Raw genomic sequence first — 21,793 nt, 5'->3', positions numbered from 1 at the left:
ATACAGCGGATCAGAATAGAGGAGGAATAAAAGTCCATTTCGAATTTTAGCTGGCCGATCGAGCTTGAAAACTCTAACCTTTCTGAAGTTTGGTGGGCCGGCGTCAATTTAAAGTGGTCTCGGATCACTGCTAATGTTTGTAAGTTTGTTTCTTTTTTGTTTGATTGTATGATTGGCTTCATTTTCCATCTGGCATGATAGCTAGATAGTCTATATTCAGTTGCAACAGCTGGTCCAGTCGTGAATACTTGGGGGGGGGGGGGGGGACCACTTCTCCGGGTTATCCACCTTTTCTTTGCGTTCGATGAATTAAGTGGGATCTTTCTCAGACATATTATATTAAAATAATCCGACACAGCTTCCCCAGATTTCACAGTGTGTCTATAAGGTTTGAATGGTGAGTGTGGGGTTGGCCCATCATAGCCTTGATATGCTATACCGACATTATTATGTACATACATATAAAGGGATTTTTTTTTTTTATTCCCCTTAAGGTTTTGACAATGATTTTCAAAGCATTATCATTGATCTGGGGCCTCAGGACTACTCCATAGTAGGGGGGGGGGGACCACTTCTCCGGGTTATCCACCTTCTCTTTGCGTTTGATGAATTAAGCGGGATCTTTCTCAAGCATTTTTGGGGGAATATTTTCACGCTTTTTATCAAAATTCCACCAAACTATCATTTATTCCGCATTTCCCCCTTATGGCTGGAAATAGCGTTATAATATGTTGCTAATACAGGACTAAGAAAGTTTGGGGATTATCCATATATGTGCTTTGGATATTTGCCATTCACCTCGCCCCTTCCCTCCCCCTCCCCCTCCCCCCTCCTAGCGGAGGCGTAGCCTAGATGACACTCACCCCATTCGACGTCGGTGAAACAGGTAAAACGCTACCATAGTAACGGCAACCATGACTACGACGATGCTCACCACAGCGATGATAACCGGGCAACCAGGACAACCTGAAAATTATTTTTGATTATATGCACGGCTGTCAGTTGCTGTTTAATCATAAGTAAAACATCGACGTGTCCGTTAACTGTACACTATTTGCACCATGTCAAAAGAAGCATGGTACGGCAATATTTCAGTGCCATGCTGCTTGTTTCTTATCATACCACCAGTCTTATGTAGAATGTCTTTCGTGTCATGTCGAGGTTGGTTTACTTACAACCAAAAGAGGTTGTTTTGTCAGTTTGATTTTAGTACAGAATTGAGTTAGAAAAGAAATTACTACACTGCTTCCAATTGAAACTTCTTTTTAACGATTTTGTCTGTATTTCTCTAACTTAAAGTGTCATTTTCTTCTCAAGGTTAATAAAATTGAAGAAAAAAAGAAGCGTTTTGCATCAGTCATCATCGACTTTAACCGAAACTGTTATTCAATTCAGTATTAATTCTCCTTCTAACAGTTCTTATTCCTTTGTCGCTTTTTCTAAGTACATCACATGGCATTTAACAAAATGATCGTCAAGTGTTCATTTGACTTTTTCCCCAATTTCAGCGTGAGAAGAAAAAAATACTGTAAAGTATCAAACGAAGGTAACATTATTGCCCATCACCTTTCATCGCTGAATTCTCCACGAGCGACGCATTTCTTGTCAGAGAGGAGGTCGTCAAGGAAACTGATAATGAGATTCCGCCTGATGATATGTGGTGTTCTGTATTGCTCTCGGCTGGAGTTTCAAAGAATGTGCGTGATATGAAGGAATTTTAAAGTGTTGATAAAGATGGTAAAAGATGTGGTCAGGGTGTGAGTCGGTATCGATCGTGCTTTTGTGTGAGGTAGACGGGTATATGCGGTTATGGAAACAATACACACAAACAGTATAATTCATTCGCTAGCACTTACACTGATACACTTATATTGATGTACAGCAGACGTACAGCATGACCACCCCCCCCCCCCCCCCAAAGTAAAAAAAAAAACACACACACAAACAAAAACAAAACAGAACAAAACAAAACAAAACAAAACAAAAACAAATACTAGAAACAAGTAAGTAAACGTACTTATACACCTGTACATACAGTACATACAGATCATGATATCATCGAATGTATCTCTTTGTAATTGAACGGAATGTCAGCACATAGGGCCGACCAAGACTTACTTGTTGTAACAGACAGGTTTTTGACGGTGATGTCATCAATTCTTATGACTGGCTGTCCCGTCTGTCTCACAGCAATAAATGAAATCTGTCAGTAATAAACAAAACAAAAAAAAAAATGTTCACAATTCTTTATATGGAAGATATATTTCTATGAATAATTTCATGGCCAAAAAAAAAATTGCACGTAGTCTGATTGGATGCTGCTACAGGGCTGACCTTTTTCAAACCACTCCTGATGTTCTCGTGCATGGTTATTAAAAAAAGGAGAACAAACTTTATAGTGAAGCCACCAGGGTAAGCGAGAAGATCACTGACCTTCACCAAAACCTAGTGAAAAGATTAGATTCAAGAAACAATTTGAATGTGAAATGATTATAGTTTGAATTTCTTTCTTTGAAGAATTGTTTTCCATTGCACTTTCAATTGCTCAACTTATTATCAAATGTTTGATAGCAAAACTCACAACCAATCAGGCGTGAGCCTTGCAAAGTGATTGGTATATTATTTAATGACCGAATTGTTCAGTAGGAATAGTGTGTAGGTTAAACTTGCTCCCACTTATGAACAATCAATCAAACTTGTAAAGATCTCACCAAAATCGTAGATCTCAACAATCTCATTTGTCGCTCTGGACTTTGGTACTCCAGTGTTTGTCAGGGTTAACAGCATGAGGGTTTTCACAAAGGCTACAACACAACAGTTGATAACATTTGATTAAAGCTTCTCTGAAATATTTTACACAAGGAGTTAAAAAATGTTGGATGTAATGCACGTAGTAAATCGACTGCCGTCATTATCTTAACTGTGATAATACTTGCAGTCTATTCTTTTTTTTTGAAAGATTGGAAAAGCAGGCTATGGAAATAGAAATTTAAAAACTAAGCATTTACATCCTTTTATATCAATGTGCTTATGGATTCACATTCTGTATTGAATTAGATCTTATATACTTAGAGAGTTATTTTAGAAGTCTAATGCTATAAGAATTAAGCAGCATCATAGCATTTATGTGCGTATATAACAAGCTGAAACAAGCGTTGACACTTGAAAAAAGGCCAATCGCTCGAAAATTTGTTTGCAGAAATGAACCGTCGGTGAATACAGCATGAACGTCATATAAGTGGAAAACTTACTCGATACAACATACTCAGTATTATATATATACAATTATGTATATATGTGTCTGTGTGTGTGTGTGTGTTGACCTTGATATCATGTTCCTCTCATTGCTCTCAGTAATGTACGTTATTGATGTTTTCCCGAAGTCTTCTTATCATTTTTTTTTTTTGTGTGTGTAAATATGACTAACCTTAAAGTTGGAGAAGCAAAAGAGATCCAGTATTTGTTCCACAAAATGGCCTTCAGTATTGTTGGGAATCACAGATACACTCCAATTACAGTTGCTTGTGACGTTCAGGAGTCCGTCTCCCGTTGAATAATATCTGAAGGAGAGCTGCCATCGTCCAGGGCCGAAGTCACGTGGTATTGTAGTTTGTACCGTTTGTTCACGTTTACCAAACCAACAATTGTAGTCTACGTAGTAATAATCTGTGACAAATGACATTATAATGGCGGTGGGTAAAGGTGGTGATGACAATGTCAATAATCATAACAAGGCATTAGCTAAAATAGTATGATTTCACTTTTGAATAAATGTCTGTTTGGCTCAAGTGTGTTTTTCTAAATGACCACAGATTTTGTTTTTTAGACATTCCTTTGAATAATAAGCATAATCATGTATGCGAGATAAATTTATATGATAATGTAAGTATTTTGAGTTCATTGTGACAGAGTAAGTAAACAGTGACTAAATGGAAATGGAACGCTGACACCCATTTGTTTCAGCTGTTATTTTTTCATAATCAGTGGTCTTAACAATGTAACATACAGGTTGTCACGTTTCTAAAATGTTCGAAGCAGAAAATCGAAATGCATTTCCATCAGAAGCAAGTTTTACGACTATTTTCTGTTATTTTTGCTGTACCACCCCCCACCCCCGGCTTATTATATTGATAACAACGATCAAGATAAATATCAATCAATAAAGCTATGATACTGATATATAATAGTCATTAGTCTATATAAAAATGGAAAATGGAAACAAACATCCATTCAAAATCAGTTCGTCACCTTGGTCCGGTCATTTGGAATTCACTACCGTCCAGTATTCGAAATTCACAATTTAACAGGTCTTTTAAAAAACAACTTAAAATATTTCTCCTAGCTAAATACTAGTTTCATATTTCTTCACACTTGATCCCCTATTTGTTTAATTTACCCAACACTGCGTTGCATTTTCTGTTATTTTCGTGTTTTCCAACTCCTTATAGTCAGGTGATCCCATCACTGCAAGCTTTTGAGGCTTTTACGGGACACCTTTTTCTTTCACTTTACTTCACTTCTCCCCTCTTGTTCTTGTTCTTCTTCTTTTTTTAAAGTCTGACTTTTTCAAAAGTCTGACTTGGTACTATAGTTTATTGTATGATGACCTATGTCATCCCTTTATGAATTGTATTGTGAACTATGTTATATTTCGTCTTTTTTAACTGTATACTGTGAATGTGGAAAGAAAAAAAGGAGAGTCCTATGCTCTCGGTCAATCAATATAATCTGGCCAGGAACGATCTGCTCGTATTTCCTCGATCAGTTGTTTCTTGCTTTCACCGATCTTGTTCACACAAAGGCTTGACGCAAAAAGTGCATAGATAAACGCAGACTATATATATAATTATATAAAAAAAAAACTGTCAATAATTCACAACATTTCAATGAAACAAAAGTCACTTCACCACATGTACATTTATTTTCATTGTATCAGTTTCCAACTATGTATTAAAAGTAACACACAGAGTATGTACCATCTACGTACACAGGTGCCCAAGTTTAGTAGGGCCTACAATTCTTTCCATTGACATTATAATGGTGTATAAATGAAGAGTTTGTTTGCAAAAACCGATAAGTCCGTATTTGCCAAATGGAGATATTTGCGATTAAAGGTCAAGAAAAATAAAGAGAATAATGAGAAAATTTTTGCTTCTTTTGACCATAACTTCAAAAATGTGCCTTAATAATTATGTAGTGACCAATATATCATTTAAAAGGTATCATTTTGTACTTTATGACAGAGACCGTACTTCAAAATCTTCAAAAATGGACTTATCGGTTTTTGCGAACAAACTCTTCAAATGTTTCTACTCAAATTAAAAATGACTGCTTTGACGTGGTCCAGGAATGTAGCTTTTCTTGAGTGGCCTTTGATACAGATTAAGCATTAAGACATATTAGAATTATCGTTATCATTGACCATATCAGTGCTATTTCTGTTCAAATGATATGATTCCTCTGCTGGACGCTTGGCTAATTTGAATTTAAGATGTACAGGTCCTACATACCTGCCAACCAACGACTCCAACATCCACCTCCCTTGTCGTCTATCATACCACATGCGGAAGATTCAAAATTGCATGCCCAGTCTCGTATATATCAAGAGAGGAAAAGACAAAAGAAGATATGTGCAATTTTTTATGAACATTTTCATACCAAACTACTCGAAGTCCTGGCATCTGTAATATTGGTGGTATCAAAATAGTATATTAGTAGTTTGTGTGTATTGCCAAATCCATTCACAAAAGTGAGATATACATGTATTCATGACTTCTGATTGGAAGCATGATTTATTGGATGCAATATCATAAGGATATCAGTTCGTTATTCCCGGAGGTATGTTCATAGTCCGGAAGTTTATTATTCCGAAGGTTCATTAAAAACAGATCGTTATTCTGAAGGTTCGTAATTCCGAAAATGTAATGAAGTGCGTTATTCCGCAGGTTCCTTGATTCGAAAATTAGATAAAGTTTGTTATTCCGAATTCTCGTTAATCAGTAGTATAGGGAAAAAAGATACGTTATTCGTTCATCCAAAAAAAAAAATTAAAAAGGTTTAGTTATTCCGAAGGAATTCGTTTTTCCGAAAACGAAATTAATGGTTAGTAGTTCGTTAGCACGAACGCACCGTCTTGTCTTTTATAGCACATGCCAAAGAATTATTTTTCAAGCAGAATGAATTAGATAAATATAGAATAAACAAATTTCAAATTGTACAATTTATGTATTCTGTTTACATATTTATGTATATATATATATATATATATATATATATATATGTATATATATGTATATATAAACTCCTCAAAATAAGTTCTGCAATTGAAGTTTGATATATCATATTTCTCTTGTACCCGCATTATCTTCATTAAGTATGACATCATAAGAAAGCCTGATGAATTATCTTTAAAATGACAACTCACTTGCCATGATTGGGTGTTCTTGGAATGTGCAAAAACAGCTGAGTGTGGGGACAGATAAAAAATGAAAAGTCTCAACAATTCTACTATTGATAATGTACATTTTCGATGAAAAAAAGCCAATGGTATGAGCAATGCTGAAATGACAGCACTTTCAAAAACTCCCATTTCCTAGACATTACATGACTGTTTGGTCAACCTTTTTGTTTAGTTTTAATCTGCAGACACTACTGCAGTTTTTAATTCATGGATGAAGCCTCGAATCTAATGAAAATCTCACAATGCATTCTTTTCAAGCACATTCCTTCCCTGAAATGACAAAGAAAATAGGAATTACACTGTTTGACATAACACGTTTGCTCTATTTTGCAACATTTCACATATTTATGACCTTTCGTCATACGCAGTCATACTGTGCATTCCAGGAATTCCCAATCATAGCAAGTGAGGTGTCATTTTAAAGATAATTAATCAGGCTTTTTTATGATGTCATACTTAATGAAGATAATGCTGGTATAAGAGAAATATGATATGTGAAACTTTAATTGAAGAACTTATTTTGAGGAGTTTATATATATATATATATATATATATATATGTATATATATATATATATATATGTATACCAGTATATATGAATATATACAGTATATAACCAGGCATTTTTAATGCTACATACGTTTTAATGATAAATACGATTTATAAATCTGATATGAACATATAATTATGAAACTAGTAAATCCCATGTAATGTATATTTCCCTTCGTACATACACGCAATTCTTTCAAGAACAGTAATTTCTTACAAAGGCCGTGTATTTGACGTAGCCTGCTATAAGTTTAAACAGTGTCCCACTTTTCAAAAATCATTTCAAAAGGAAGTGTGTGTTTTTTTTATTGTACAAATGATACTATTCGATATGCTACGATTTGATGTATGTTTAATTGATTGCCTGATGTTTTCTCATGTATGTTTCTTTTTCTGTAGCTCTGTAGTTACTCTTGTTTTGCTTGAGTTTTTAGCAATTGTAACGAACGTAGTAATAAAGGATTAGCATTGATAGGTGGTTTTAGCTAATCCCTCACATCAGTCTGCTGCGATTTCATGCGTGAGATGATTATGATGTCATCTGTCCTTGTTTCAGTCGATATCATAACAAAGAGTACAAATTGCATATTGTACTCAAAATGTAGGTTATACATATGAGTATATGAATATAAGAACGACCCAAGTCCAATTTTTGGCCAAATTTAGTTTGACATGGGAAATTGTAGCTTATGCATGGACTCATCTTGTGTGTAAATGATGAATCCTAATTATTCCCGGAAGTGCCTGAAATGATTGAGTTAAATCTTATATTAATGTAAGAATGAAGGACTTGGGTCATTCTTACATTCATATAATAGCGCCCTCTCTCATCCTTCTCCCATCTCTATAGCAGAATATCATGTATATGAATCAAAGAACGACCCAAGTCCACCACACAAAATGGCCTCTCCACAATATTAATGTAAATGTTAATTGTCATAATAATATATGTTCTAATTTGTATATACGATGTTGCCTTCCCATCACAGTTAAATAGAATATTATTGGACAAATAAAAAAGATATGAAGTTTTTTTTAGTTTACTCGAAATGATCTTCCATGGACTTGGGTCGTTCTTATATTCATATACTCATATGTATGATATCTATTATACAATTATTGCACATTTTTTATTGCAGTTTTTTTAATCGATGAGAAATGTACCTAAATGGTATAGAATGTATTTATAACAATTATTATCAACACTTTCAATCTCAAACATAATAGCACACACACAAAAAAAAATCATAGTTCATACACAGACATAATTATGTCAACAATTGTATAAAATCGTACAGGAATCCGCTTCCAGCACTATGCAGCATTTCATTTGCTGGTCCTTTATCATTCCCATACTGAGTGTAATGGCAGTAGTGGCGTTTTGACGACATTTAATACAGTGACCTATCGGTTTCATAAATGTACAGTAAACATCTTACGCTATTGGCACCTATACTGCACGTCATTCACGTGGAGAAGTATACTATGCTAGAGGCAACCTTACCGTTCGCTGTGACTTTGTTCAAGAGGGCCAGCGTCATGATGACAAACCACACGTCCATTATTTCTACCCAGATATTTTAAATTTACACAACTGTTGTCTACTACTGTAGTTTGCTGCAGTTATAATTGTAATATCCACTCTGAGAGTTGGGCGAAACTCCTTGGTCATCGAATATTCAAGTAGGAAATATTCATGGTGGAAACTGTGACGCTGAAAGTAATTGCCTGCCCAAAAGAGAAAGAAGGAAGTAGGTAGATGATCACCTGATACACACTCCCACGGTCAGTTTGTAGAACTGGAACTGCAATATATTAATTTATGAGACAAGTAACCGGTAACGAGAGTTTCACTGAAGAGGGGTAGGAGCAAACATTATATGAAGACGACCCTTACCGGGGGACTGAAAGCGATCGAGCATGGGGGGGGGGGGGGGGGGGGGGGTGGTTGTTGATTGGAATTTTTATACCCCTTCCCCAACCCCCCAACCCCCACCCCTTAAGGGTAAATTCAGAAATTTAGCTGTTTTAAAAACCAGGGTTTAGCTGTACTTCAGAAACAATTTTAAAGACAAAAGTTATGTGTTATATCTATGCATTCTAAACGAAATTATTTTCAACCTCGTCTTCTGGCAAGAAAGGGCGGCGTGAAGCAAATCTCGGGCCTCATCTACGAAGAAATTCGCGGAGTCCTGAAAGTCTTCCTTTTCATTCGGATCACCCTACCAACGCCGACGAGACCGACACACGAGTTACAAGGCCCACGAGGCTAACAAGGCCCAAGTGATCGACACGAAAGAAAAAAGACGCGACAGACGTCACATCAACTTCATGTATCGGACTCGTTGGCCATATTTGTTGCTTAGCGTCAAACACGTGGGCCTTGTTTGCCTATAGTGTCGAACTCAATTTGCCTATTTAGTGACGAACTCATATCAACTGTCATATCGGCTGGGCCGTGTGACTCAAGGGTTGTGTGCCTCGTGGGCTGAATTACTCGTTGTAGACGTTGAACTCGTGACGTGCACCCAAATGAAATTGAGTCGTCGTCAGATCTCCTTTTCCCCAATGAATCCATCCAAAACGCGCCTGGATTATAAGTAGACTGGTTTGATTCTTGTGTTAATAATTTTTAATCTTAATCAATACTGGATGCATTTGATGATTTACTTTATCCTTTATAAACAAGATCATAATGATTTGTACAAATGTGCTTCTTGACTTAAAAACAGTGCAGAGGTAAAAACATTATTGCGTACTGCTACCCTATAATTACCAGTAATTATGATCATATTAAAGTAATCAACAAGAAGAGTAGGAAAATGATCTCCTAAAGCCTCTGCAACAGTCGAGAGCTGAAGGTGAAAGAGGCGAAAATAGGAACACATTGCCCGCATTCTCTGTTTCAGGTTTTTGGAGTTTTTTTTTTCTTTTTTTAACGATTAAGATTTTTTCCCAGCGTTCTATAGCCGTGTATTTTTTTCATTTGCAACCACAACGTAATGAAGATCACTGAAGTCGAAAAAATTGAATGTGAAATATAATGATGATAATCATGTGTGCTCTCATTTTCCTAACAAGACATGACAAATATTCTCGTTTTCTACCTATCGTTGATATCAGACGTGACCATTTCAATAGTCGTATTAGTCCTAGTCTGGCTTCCAACCCTCTGCCCATATTATTTCGCTATTCAGGATATTGACGCCCTCAACGCCGAAAACTCGGGTATTGCAATTCCCGACGTATCAATATCCTCGGATGTCACGCCCTCATACGGTTTGTATACGGCGTATATAGAATCACAGCTACGAGCAAAAAGAGTCCAGAAGCTAGACTATGTATAGATTCGTGGAATTTGTTGTGGTCCTTGAGCAGAGAAACCAATAAATTGAAAATATTAAACAAATTACACTGAACAGTGTTGATGACATCAGAGCCTCATATATTTCAGAAATGTAGCAGTGCAATGCAATACCACTTGTTCAACAAGTTCACCTGTGAAGAATCTATGCATGCCTTCTTCTTTTTTCTGCTTCCGTGAGCCCCAACTCATGCATTCTTATAGTGAGGCTGCATGTCATCAGCGTTGTTCATTGCAATTTGTTTTAAATTTTGAAGACCTTCTCATTCCTCATCCCTATCACTATAAATTTTGAAACTCTGTACTAAGTTTAAATGATTTATAATTGTTCAAATGTAAAAGTCTGAAAATCATCCGGAGGTCCTGACAACAATACCTCATTCTGCTTGTGTAGGGTCTTCATCTGATTTTAAGAGTCAGAATATTTTTGCCTCACATAGGTACCACACAAACTAGGCCTTTGAAAGCCCTGCATAGAAGGCAATGGAATGCAAATACACACACACAACTCATGCACGCACACACATACACACACACACACACACACACACACACACGCACACAAAAGCACACGCACACATACACACACACAAACACACACACACGCACACACGCACTGTTTTAACCTCGTCTTAGTTGCAAGAGGTAGTTCCATGAAGTCTTAACTGTTCTCGTTGATAATTCACTTGTGCTTTGCAGCTGTCTAGAGTAGCGTTGTCAGTATATCATAAGTTTAAACGCCATCTTCTCTTACGTTATGGAGGGCGAGGTCATATGCTTATTGTATTTACACTGAAACCAAAAGTGAGATAAACAAATTCAATGTATTAAAGACAAAGAGTTTCCACACACACACAAAAGAAGTCTGCATAATGGAGTCATGTTAGAGGGTTGGGGAAGAGGGGATGAACAGGGGCAATGAATGGGAGGGGATGGACCTGCTACCCCTGCCCCCTTGCCAAACACATACTAATACTTTTTGCCTCTTCAGGAAGAAGAAAGGGGAAAAAATGGATAAAAAGCAACAACAAAGCAAAACCCAGGAATATGAACGATTCTTCTAGTAGGACGGGGAGGGGGGGGGGGGGGGGGGCACTGGATAGTACCAGCCCCCAACCTGCCCCTGCATGCACGGTTGCTTCTACCGATCCTCTCAAGTAATGTAAAGTTTGCTCCTCCCCCTCTTCTAAAACTCTCATTATTCAAGGGAGTGATATTTGCAGTTGATGAACAGCAAATGACTATAATTATACAGTAACGATCGTCAGGTGATTTTTTTTTCATCCACTTACTTACTTCCTTCTTTCTGTCTCGAGTGGGCTGTTACTTTCTGCATCATGATTTCTATATCTATTATAAAACATTTCCTGCTTCTTTACTGGATCACAGAGGTTTGGCCAACACTAAGAGTGGATGAACGCCTATAGCTGCTGTGAACTGCACACTTGTATACTAGAAGCATCTGCTTGCATTTGAATATCTTGGTTGAAACATGGTCGTGTGGTTTTTCGTTTATATGGTGACCCTCTTGCATCAAACCACAGCCAGCGGTAAGGTTTTCGTACCTCTTGCATAGTATTTTCACTCCCCAAATGCCAGAAGGGGGCCTATAGCACGTAATAAGTCGCTGAGTCTGTAGGTATAAAATGTCACTACCACCGAGTATGAAAATGTTTTAATAGGACCAAGGCACGCTGTGCTGAAACGTTTGGTAGAATACTGCGGGGTGACATAGTTTTGTGCAATGATAGACTGTATTTTTTTAATGCATAAGATTAATAATGATAAGACACGATGAAAATAATTAGCCAAAGAGCATTGATCATAACCGCGAAAAGAATTAAAGATAGGCCTGTTGGTAAACAATTCTTTCAGTTCGTATTTTTTGAGTTGCACGCTCCCATATGCTACCTGAATCTAACAGTGAAGCTATGCAAACTATGGTTGAAAATCAACTCAAGAAAAGAAAATGAAAAGAAAAAGAAAAGAAAAGAAAAGAAAAGAAAAGAATAACAGATGGAAAGGCCGGATTTGTTACAGTCAGTACTTCCCATGTATTATATAATTTAGTGTAAAAAGGAACCATTCAGCATTCATTACAATCATTTTTCAGTTTTCACGCTTCCATGCTCAAGTCATAAATATAATTATTATCCATTTTTTTTTTGAATTGATTGAGTAATAAACGAAGGCTATGTACTACTTATCGACTCCTTTTGTGGAAATCTTGTTTAAAGAGCACTTCATTGTTATGTCTCTTTTCTCTCGGGGTAGGAAATTGGACGTGTGATTTTGAATCTTCCGCGTGTGGCATGATGACCGACGAGGAAAGTGGATGTTGGAGACGTTACGACAGTTATTTCAAAAACCGTAGGTACCGCAAATTCAGATAACACAATCACCCAACAGAGAAACCATGATCTCAATATAACATAAAGGACATTGATATTGGTAATGACGAACGTAAGTGCAGTAGGTCTTAGTGTCAATTTTAGTATTTCACTTTTGTCATCGCAAATAATGTACCTTACCCTTTCTACCTCTGGAAAAGGCACTACGTTAACTACAAATGGCAAAATATTTATGTGCTATATGCATGTATTTATGTATGTATGTGTGCATTCCATATTTCATTATCTATCATAATATCCATTCGTGCATCTAGTGGGAAATGTGCTCAATCTCCTGCTTTTCAAATTTCAGAATTTCAACTCCCTGATTTTTTGTTTTGTTTTGTTTACACGACCGATGATATTCTATTCAAAATAACAGTCGAGATGAATGGGTATACCTTTTCATTTCCATTAAAGTCATTGCATGTTTACTATGTCACAATCAATTCGCAGGACTAATGGTTTGTAAGCTGATAACTCATGTACATTTTAAAAAAAAAAACTTTTTTTTTGTCAATTTCATTACGACCCTCTTGAAAAACATGCTTGAGTCAAACGGACTATCGTACTTAGTAACATCATTATTGCCTTTTATCATCATTATACAATGTTATAATCACGATCAATATGAGATATTGTGCAAGAGCAGTTGTATATTGCAAATATATGGCTCAACGGGCAATCCCCCGTTTCTTCGGTTCTATGACATTTGCTCCGGCGACATATGCTCCGACGACAATTGCTCCGAAAAATGCGACAAATGCTCCGCGACAATTGCTCCGCCGAAATTTGCTCCGCCGACAAATGCTCCGGCGACATTTGCTCCGGCGACAAATGCTCCGGCGATATTTGCTCCAGCGACATTTGCTCCGGCGACATTTGCTCCGGCGCCAAATGCTCCGGCGACATTTGCTCCAGCGACGTTTGCTCCGGCGACATCTGCTCCTACGACAAATGCTCCTAAGGTGCGACAATTGCTCCGGTGACATTTGCTCCGGCGATATTTTCTCCTACGACATTTGCTCCGACGTCATATGATGCAAAGGTCTGAAAGATACGACATCACAATTGCTCCGGTGACAATACGACATTTGCTTCATATGATGCTCTGAAGATACTCACAGACGTTTGCTCCTACGACAAATGTTCCGGCGACATTTGCTCCAGCGACGTTTGCTCCGGCGACATTTGCTCCGACGTCATAATAATGTAAAGGTCTGAAGGTACACACAGGTACGAAATTTGCTCCGGCGACAATTATTGCTCCGGCGACAATTATTGCTCCGATGACAATTGCTCGAAGGACTGATGCAAAGGTCTGAGGTACAGACAGGTACGACATTTGCTCCTCGAACATCAAACACGACACCGTCAGCGCTGGAATAAAAATTAAATTAAAATTGAAATACATTAATTTTAAGCGCCCCGTCCAGCAGGGGCGAAAATTTCGCAATTTTCAGTTATATTATTGACAAGTTTTAGACAAGAAAAGTGCCTTATTGTTTTATTTTGTCTTTAATTAATTGATTTATTAATTATTTTCTAACCTTCTTGGGGCACATTCGTTCCCCCCGAAGAAAAATTCTTGGGGGGGGGGGGGGGGGCAAGGGCCCACTCTGTCTCCCGCTTAGGCGCTGTGTTCAATTCAATTCAATTCAATTCAATTCAATTCAATTCAATTCAATTCAATTCAATTCAATTCGATTCAATTCAATTGAGTTTATTGATCTGATCCAAACAAAAAGGATTACAATAAATTTTCAACAAATAATATATGACAGTTTGAATATCCAACGACGAACAATAATAGGGGAAATGTGACAAGATTGAATTATCACGTTACGCAGTTTATAACAATGCAATTTATATGATTATGAGTAAAGGAGTATACAAAATACGAAGATTACATTCCTGCAATACCAATTATCAATATCAAGAAAATACGATCTAACATTTTTCTTGAAACATTGACCTTCAATCTATTGTGTCACTTTCAGGAAAGTTCCAGAGACTTGGATCAGTATGTGAAAGCGTAATTTGAGTTAATGATATTGTGAGAAGAAGAAAATATGGGTTTCCTTGTTTAATTGTGCATTTTTGTTATTTCGTTTCATTCGTTCGTTATCTTTATTAAGGATTCTCCATTTGATCTTTCAAAAGTAATTTAAAAAGAATCAATATGCAATAACTATGAATAAAACAAACAAAGAAACAAAAACATGTATAATTCTTAGGAGAAGTCAAGGAAGATTTTTTTTTTTCCCGCCGGAGAAATTGTGAGGAGGGCATTTTCACCCTTGAAATTGTCTCATCTTCTAAACAAATTTCGTCTGATATAATTTCACCAGATCAATTATCGAACCGTTGGAACGAATTGCCGTCGGACCGTCCGAGCAAATGTCTCTGGAGCATTCATCGCCGGAGCAAATGTCTTACCTTTGTATAGCAAAGGTGGTACAAGAAGTTTTCTTTGGAGCAATTGTCGCTGGAGTAAATTGTCGCCAGAGCAAATGTCGTACCTGTCTCTACCTTCAAACTTTTGCATCATACTATGACGTCGGAGCAAATGTCGTAGGAGCAATTGTCACCGGAGCAAATGTCGTACCTGTCTGAAGGTACAGACGTACCTTCAGACTTTTGCATAGGCCTATATGACGTCGGAGCATTTGCGGTAGGGGCAAATGTCCCCGGAGCAATTGTCGTAGGAGCAATTATCGCCGGAGCAAATGTCGCCGGAGCATTTCACGCCAGAGCAATTGTCGCCGGAGCAAATGTCCCCGGAGCAATTGTCATACATCAGGTGCATTTGTCGTAGGAGCAATTATCGCCGGAGCAAATGTCGCCGGAGCATTTGACGCCAGAGCAATTGTCGTAGGAGCAATTGTCACAGGAGCAATTGTCGCCAGAGCAAATATCGCCGTAGCATTTGTCGGCGGAGCAAATGTCGCCGGAGCATTTGTCGCCGGAGCATTTGTCGCGGAGTAAATGTCGCGGAGCATTTGTCGCATTTTTCGGAGTAATTGTCGTCGGAGCATTTGTCGCAGGAGCATATGTCGTGTCACCGTTTCTTCATACTGTTTATGTTTGTTTTTTTCTTGCAATTTGAGTATATTTCATCCAAAGACGGAAATAAAAATAACAGCAACATCATTACCATCACCACCATCACCATGGTCATAAAAATCTCATTAATTGTCACAGATTATCTCAGCGTAGACGACACTTGTTGGCTTGACGAAAGTGAACAAACGGCACAAACCACAATACCACGTGTCTTCGACCACGGCAGATGGCAGCTTTCATTCAGATATCGTTCAACTGGAGACGGATTCCTGAATGTGACAAGTCACTGTCACGGAAGTGCACCTAGGACCCTTGCCCCTACCGAAGGCTCTTTCACGGAACAAAGCCTGATTTATGTTTGTTCCTCCAAATATCAGGTAAGTCACTCATACCAAGCAAAAAAAAAAAAAAAAAAATGTGAAAGAATCTAGGAAAATATCATTTGCAATTAGCAATGCAATTAGCATTGCCTTTTTAGTGGATCCCTCCATTTTTCGATATTTTGTGTAATGTTATATCGTCTATATCACTTCAGTCAATTTTCATGACAACATTATTTGTTACCCCAAGGTTCCACAATTATGTTCTCTTTTCGATTTTACTTTGTTTTGATTATATGTAACCTTATCCTCTTTTACCAATGAAAGTGAAATGTTAATGTTCTTTTCGAAAAATGAAATAAAGTTTGAATTGAATTGAATTGAATTAATGACATACCCTAATCGCCATAAGAGGAACATATAGGTGTCAAGTTCAGCTCACAACACACGCACACACACACACACACACACACACACACACACGTGTACGAGCAAGAGGTGCATTGTGGGGGTTCCATCTTATTTTTCGCTTTATTTATATAGTGAGGCACTGTGGGAGTAAAAATGACATTTTCATCGTGGGAATACTTTGTCCAATGGAGTAAACAAGGGGGTACTCCCACAAGTACCTATTGCTAGTTTGTGTGTAGGCCTACACACCACACACACATACACAATGACGCTTACATAAGTATTTGAGATCACCCCCACCTACAGCCATATACCACATAAATGTACAAACTGAGGCTGAAATTTAATCTGCTTTATTGTTTTAACACTTGACTATTTTATTACACAGTCTAAGTCAAATCAGAATATGAAATCGTAAACACATCAATATGATTTAGAAATGTAAAGAAATCGTGTAAAAAATTTGGAATATCTGTTTTCATAGCGTGCGAATTTTCCAATCTGTCCTCATAACTTTAACAAAATGCAATCCTTATTATCACAGTTAAGATAATAACGGCAGTAATTCTACTATGAACATGGTTATATCCGACATAATTTCCTTGACGCGTTGTGTGAAATGCTTCAGAGAAACTTAGAATACTATAGCAACTGCTATGTAGTATTAGCCTTTTTCAGGGTCCTAAAGCTGTTAGAACTGACAGTCATGAGCAAAGAACAAGAGCCAATGCCGATAGCGTCAGATGAGATCGTGGTTGAGGTCGGCGATGCATGACCGGGACACACGATTCGTATTGAATGATTCAGTCCCAGAATAATAGTTACTTGCTTCGTATGGTGCTCGGCTGATTGGTTGTGATTTTGGCTATCAAACGCTGGGAGAAAAATTCGCTAATTCATCGGAGAACTCTGAGGAATTCGTATAAGTTCCCTTTTATACCATCCGTACTCTGGGTCTCAGTGTAGAGACCAATGGCCTTGGCTCTTCTTGGCAGCCTGAAATTCTCCATTTGCAATCACGTGCCACACGTGCAGCGTCAGTTCCTTTGACAAAGTCTACTCCAGCCTTTCACTGAGAGCGCTTGTTACCACAGAAATTTCTGTAATTATTGATTATTTATTCTGAAGCATTCTCTTATTTTCTTTCTTGTTTACTCCCTCCAGATTTCATTCATAGCTGTGAGACGGACAGGATACGATGTCACATCCAACCCACTCATTGCAATTGACGACATTAGCGTGAGAAGACAAGCTGTTACACCACGTAAGTCTTGGTCGGCCCTCTTTTTTTTTTATACATACTAATATGGCGAAGAGATACAGTCGACGTAACCATTGCGTTTGATTGGTTGTTATCTGTCTAACTCTATGTTGTACGTATATGTAAATGCTCACTCGACACTGACAGTGTACCAATCTTTTGTGTCTTTGTTTACTTAGCAACGGATGTCTCACCTGCCTCTCAAACAAGCACGGCTATTAGTACCGCATTCCGCTCCGACCACACCCATTTCCATCACCCCAACCCTTTCCCCACACCTGAGGCTATCACTAGTCCATCAACATCAAGCAAGCTCCCAGTTACTCCAAGCGAGAGCTATACAGACCATCACAGATCTTCTGTTCACGTGACTTCTATTTCTATTGCATCGTGTAAGTCTTTATCGGCACTTTTTGTTGGTAACAAATAACGAAAAGATGCATTCCGTACAATAAGTACGTCTGATTGTTTGTTTTCTGTCATACTCTATTGTACGTTTGTACTAAGATGCTCACACGGGAGTGTACCATAAATTATCTTCTGTGTCATCGTTCACCCTATATAGTTTACCATATATTTATTTGCTACTATTTTAGCACTGAAATATAAAGCCTATGCATTCATGTTTGGGCATGTTTCCTCATTCTTCTAAATGAAATGCTGATGCTCCTACCTCGCCCTGTCCCCCACCCCCATGTAGATTTTCTTGTCTGCCACTGGTTCAAGCAACCAATTATAGTGACAGTTCCCTCTGCATAGTTTCTGAGTTAATTATTTGCTTAATTGGTAATACTTTAACATTCCCGTCACCCCCAACACTTTTCCCCACATCTGAGGCTATCACGACTCCTTCAATATCACGCAGTGGCATCTTTTTTTTTTTTTTTTTTTTTTTTTTTTGCCCTGACAATTCGTCCGCGTTGCAAACTGTAAATTGTGTTGCTCTCGTTTTATACATCGCACAAATCTTGTTGATGATTATATACTTTATGGAAAAGAGATAAAATGAGAATAGACAACAATGATTACTATTTTGATTATGTTATCTAATATACATAAAAACAACAAAAAACAAAGCGGTAAAAGGTCATAATTTCAAAAGGAATTGTAGACAAGAAACGAACTAACAGTTTTAAACAGAATAGAAATTGCGAGACAAAGAGGCAGTTAAAAGTTGGAATTAATTTCAAGAAAGGAAATGATAGTTTCAATCGTAATTAGTGACAAATTAGAAATGGAGGATTAACTAATATCATTACCTTACTTTGATTCTTTACGAATTTGAATTAGCAAAAGCATGAAAATTCATTGACTTATGCTGTTAGTACTTCGACGTTCACGAAAATTTACTCCAGTCAGTGCCAGCACGGGGGCTAATGCTTAAAGACATTATTTATCATTTGCAGCTGGAACAAAAACTCAGCCTTATTGCTTCAAAATAGTTCTGAGATTTGAGTTTGGGATACAAACAACCAATGTACAATGTACAATGTTAAATATTGTTCAATATACAAATGTGAACAACAGTTATGATAAAACTGTTTCTAGATTGGACCGCCTGCAGTTATGGTTTAGTAAGAAAAATAGCGATATCTCCTTATATTTTGGCTATTTTGCGATTTTTTTATATGGTAGGACATTTTGTGATACAATAATTATAGACCTACTCATATGCATCAAGTGTGATAACGCAAACAGTTTTAAAGTTACTGCTCCCAATGGTAAACAATACATTTAAAGCAATAAAATAGAAACAGCATGACAGTGAGATATTGCGAAATACTGCTTCTTTCGAATTGAACCATAATGGAAACGTCAATTTTGCATGCGCTGTAAAATCAAGCTGCAACCGATAGTCATATATGTATTCACAATCGATATCCAGATGCTCCTAGCCCGGTCATCGTCGCTTTGGTGACCATCGTCGTAGTGATAGTTGCCGTTGCCATGGTTGCACATGTAGTCCTGTTTTACCGACGTCGAACGTGTCGAATGGGGTGAGTGTTCTCTCGGCTGCGCCTAACTCATGGGGCGGGGGGGGGGGGGGGGGGGGGGATAAAAGACATTTGGTTATAACGAATTTCAATAGCAGGCATCGTGTGTAGGAAAATCAATAATGTATACTGCCAATTGATTGTAGCAAAGAAAACCTGTATGACAATGCCAATAACTCTCCCATGAACACAGTGAAATGATTGTTGAATATCCGCTAGTCATTGTTTTGAAGAAAAAAAAAAGAATCTCGAAATTTTTGTCATTCACGGTATAGTGAGTGGTATAATACACAACATGCTTTCTTATAGCAACATTTTCTGGAAAAATGGGTAACATTATTGTGCTGATTGATCAATTAATGTAAGTTATGCATCCTTCCAGTTTTATTTTCCGGAGCAGAACAGGAGGAAAGGAAGAAGAATGAACATGAATGAAAGTTAAACAATTATGAATAGCCACTTAAGTCTTAGATCACCTAATCATTGCAAATTTTGTGAAATCATTAACTCTCCATACAAGTTCTAATAAAGTTGTCTTACTCATGTGCATCTTCTATCCTCGTGTGAGTCACTTTTGCAGGAGAAGATCACCGAATCCAAGTCCCGCCCGACGGTTGGATTCTGGTGGCAACGTCCATGGTAATCCCACTTTCTCAATTCCTGAGTTTATAATACCTGAAGAGAACGGACCAGATCATGCGTTCTTTTCCCACGACGTCGTTCTGGAGAGGACGGCGGTTCAGGGTGGTTCACTAAACAATGCAAGTGCATGCGGCGCCGCAGACGATGTTACCTATGATACTATTGATAGCGTTAATGTGATGCCGTTATATGAAATGACCAAGTATAACAAGACAGTAATTACAGCTCTTCACAGCGAGGAGGAATACAATTCTCTGGTGCGTGCGTTTAACACCAGATCAGAGCAGCATGATCAAGGAAAGTTTGGTACAAACCAGCCGGGCAATGGACCAATGGACACTAGTGACGAGTATCAAACTCTTGCACAAACCGACACGCCTGACTTAACGTGCTTAAAGACACATGCGAAGGCGACTGGGTACAATGCGATATCGAAGGCTGCACGAAATTATGGCAACGAGGGTGGATCAGCCACAGAACATCCTCTATACCAGAATCTGTGAACAGATCAGGCGATTTGTTCGATGGCGATTATTATGACGTTTTCATAGAGGCACTTCCATCGGAAACACACCAGGAGAGTCGTATCACCATGGCGATGACGATTCGTCGTTATGTTGATGCGAGTAACTATTAATCGGTGGTGATGTTTGACATTGGTTGGTTGCAAAACAGTGCTCCAACCCAGCATGAACTACTGAGCAGCAGTGGCGTAGATTGACTCTTTGATTACCACTGATGGGGACTGCCCAGCTGCGTAAGATTTTAGTTGCATTTCAGAGCGGTTTGAATGGGGTTAAACTATTCCGTTGTATTGTCCTGCATGATTAATTTCGTTGTCTTACTTCATGCCCAAAGTCAGCGACAGCTGTCTGGTCTAGAGAGAGTGTCTTGACATAAACCTGTTTGGAGTTCTACGAAACCACCCGTAAAAACAAGAAACTTTGCTTCTATTTCAAGGTACATAAATAATGATTAAAAATATCCACTGTGCTTGGTCAGGGCAAGGGAACTGGTGCAATACGGAATCATTTTACAGACATCTACAATAAGATATGTACGTGTGTGTGTGTGTGTGTGTGTGTGTGTGTGTGTTTGTATATATTTGTCATGAGGAGACGCGTTGTGGACGTAGTTTTCATTCATTTATGCCCTGTTGGAAGTTTTTGACTTTGGAGAAGCTTAATGGATTAACGAAGATAAATCTTGCCAGGTAGATATGGCAATTTTCATGATCTTAGGTCTTAACACGTTTGACGACCAGCTTCAAGACTTTCCTCCAACTCCGTTCAATCTGAATTGTAGCATTCATAGGTTACTGCAATACAAGAAATAA

At 37.9% G+C, this 21,793-nt stretch overlaps 1 long non-coding RNA gene across 1 annotated transcript; it reads right to left on the bottom strand.

Annotated features, from left to right (window-relative positions):
* Positions 1 to 1,566: 1,566 nt before the first annotated feature.
* LOC139716097 (uncharacterized) lies at positions 1,567 to 3,644 on the bottom strand. Its single transcript, XR_011709872.1, has 3 exons — positions 3,428 to 3,644; positions 2,119 to 2,203; positions 1,567 to 1,680 (listed from the first exon to the last, which is right to left on the bottom strand). It is a non-coding gene; the product is annotated as an uncharacterized lncRNA (long non-coding RNA).
* Between the last annotated feature and the right edge of the window lie 18,149 nt (positions 3,645 to 21,793).

The sequence above is a fragment of the Diadema antillarum genome, unplaced genomic scaffold (assembly GCF_040938485.1).
Source record: "Diadema antillarum isolate AM-2024a unplaced genomic scaffold, OU_Dant_1.0 scf00000061, whole genome shotgun sequence".
In the NCBI taxonomy this organism is placed as follows: domain Eukaryota; kingdom Metazoa; phylum Echinodermata; class Echinoidea; order Diadematoida; family Diadematidae; genus Diadema; species Diadema antillarum.
This window is presented reverse-complemented; position numbering and strand designations above follow the sequence as displayed.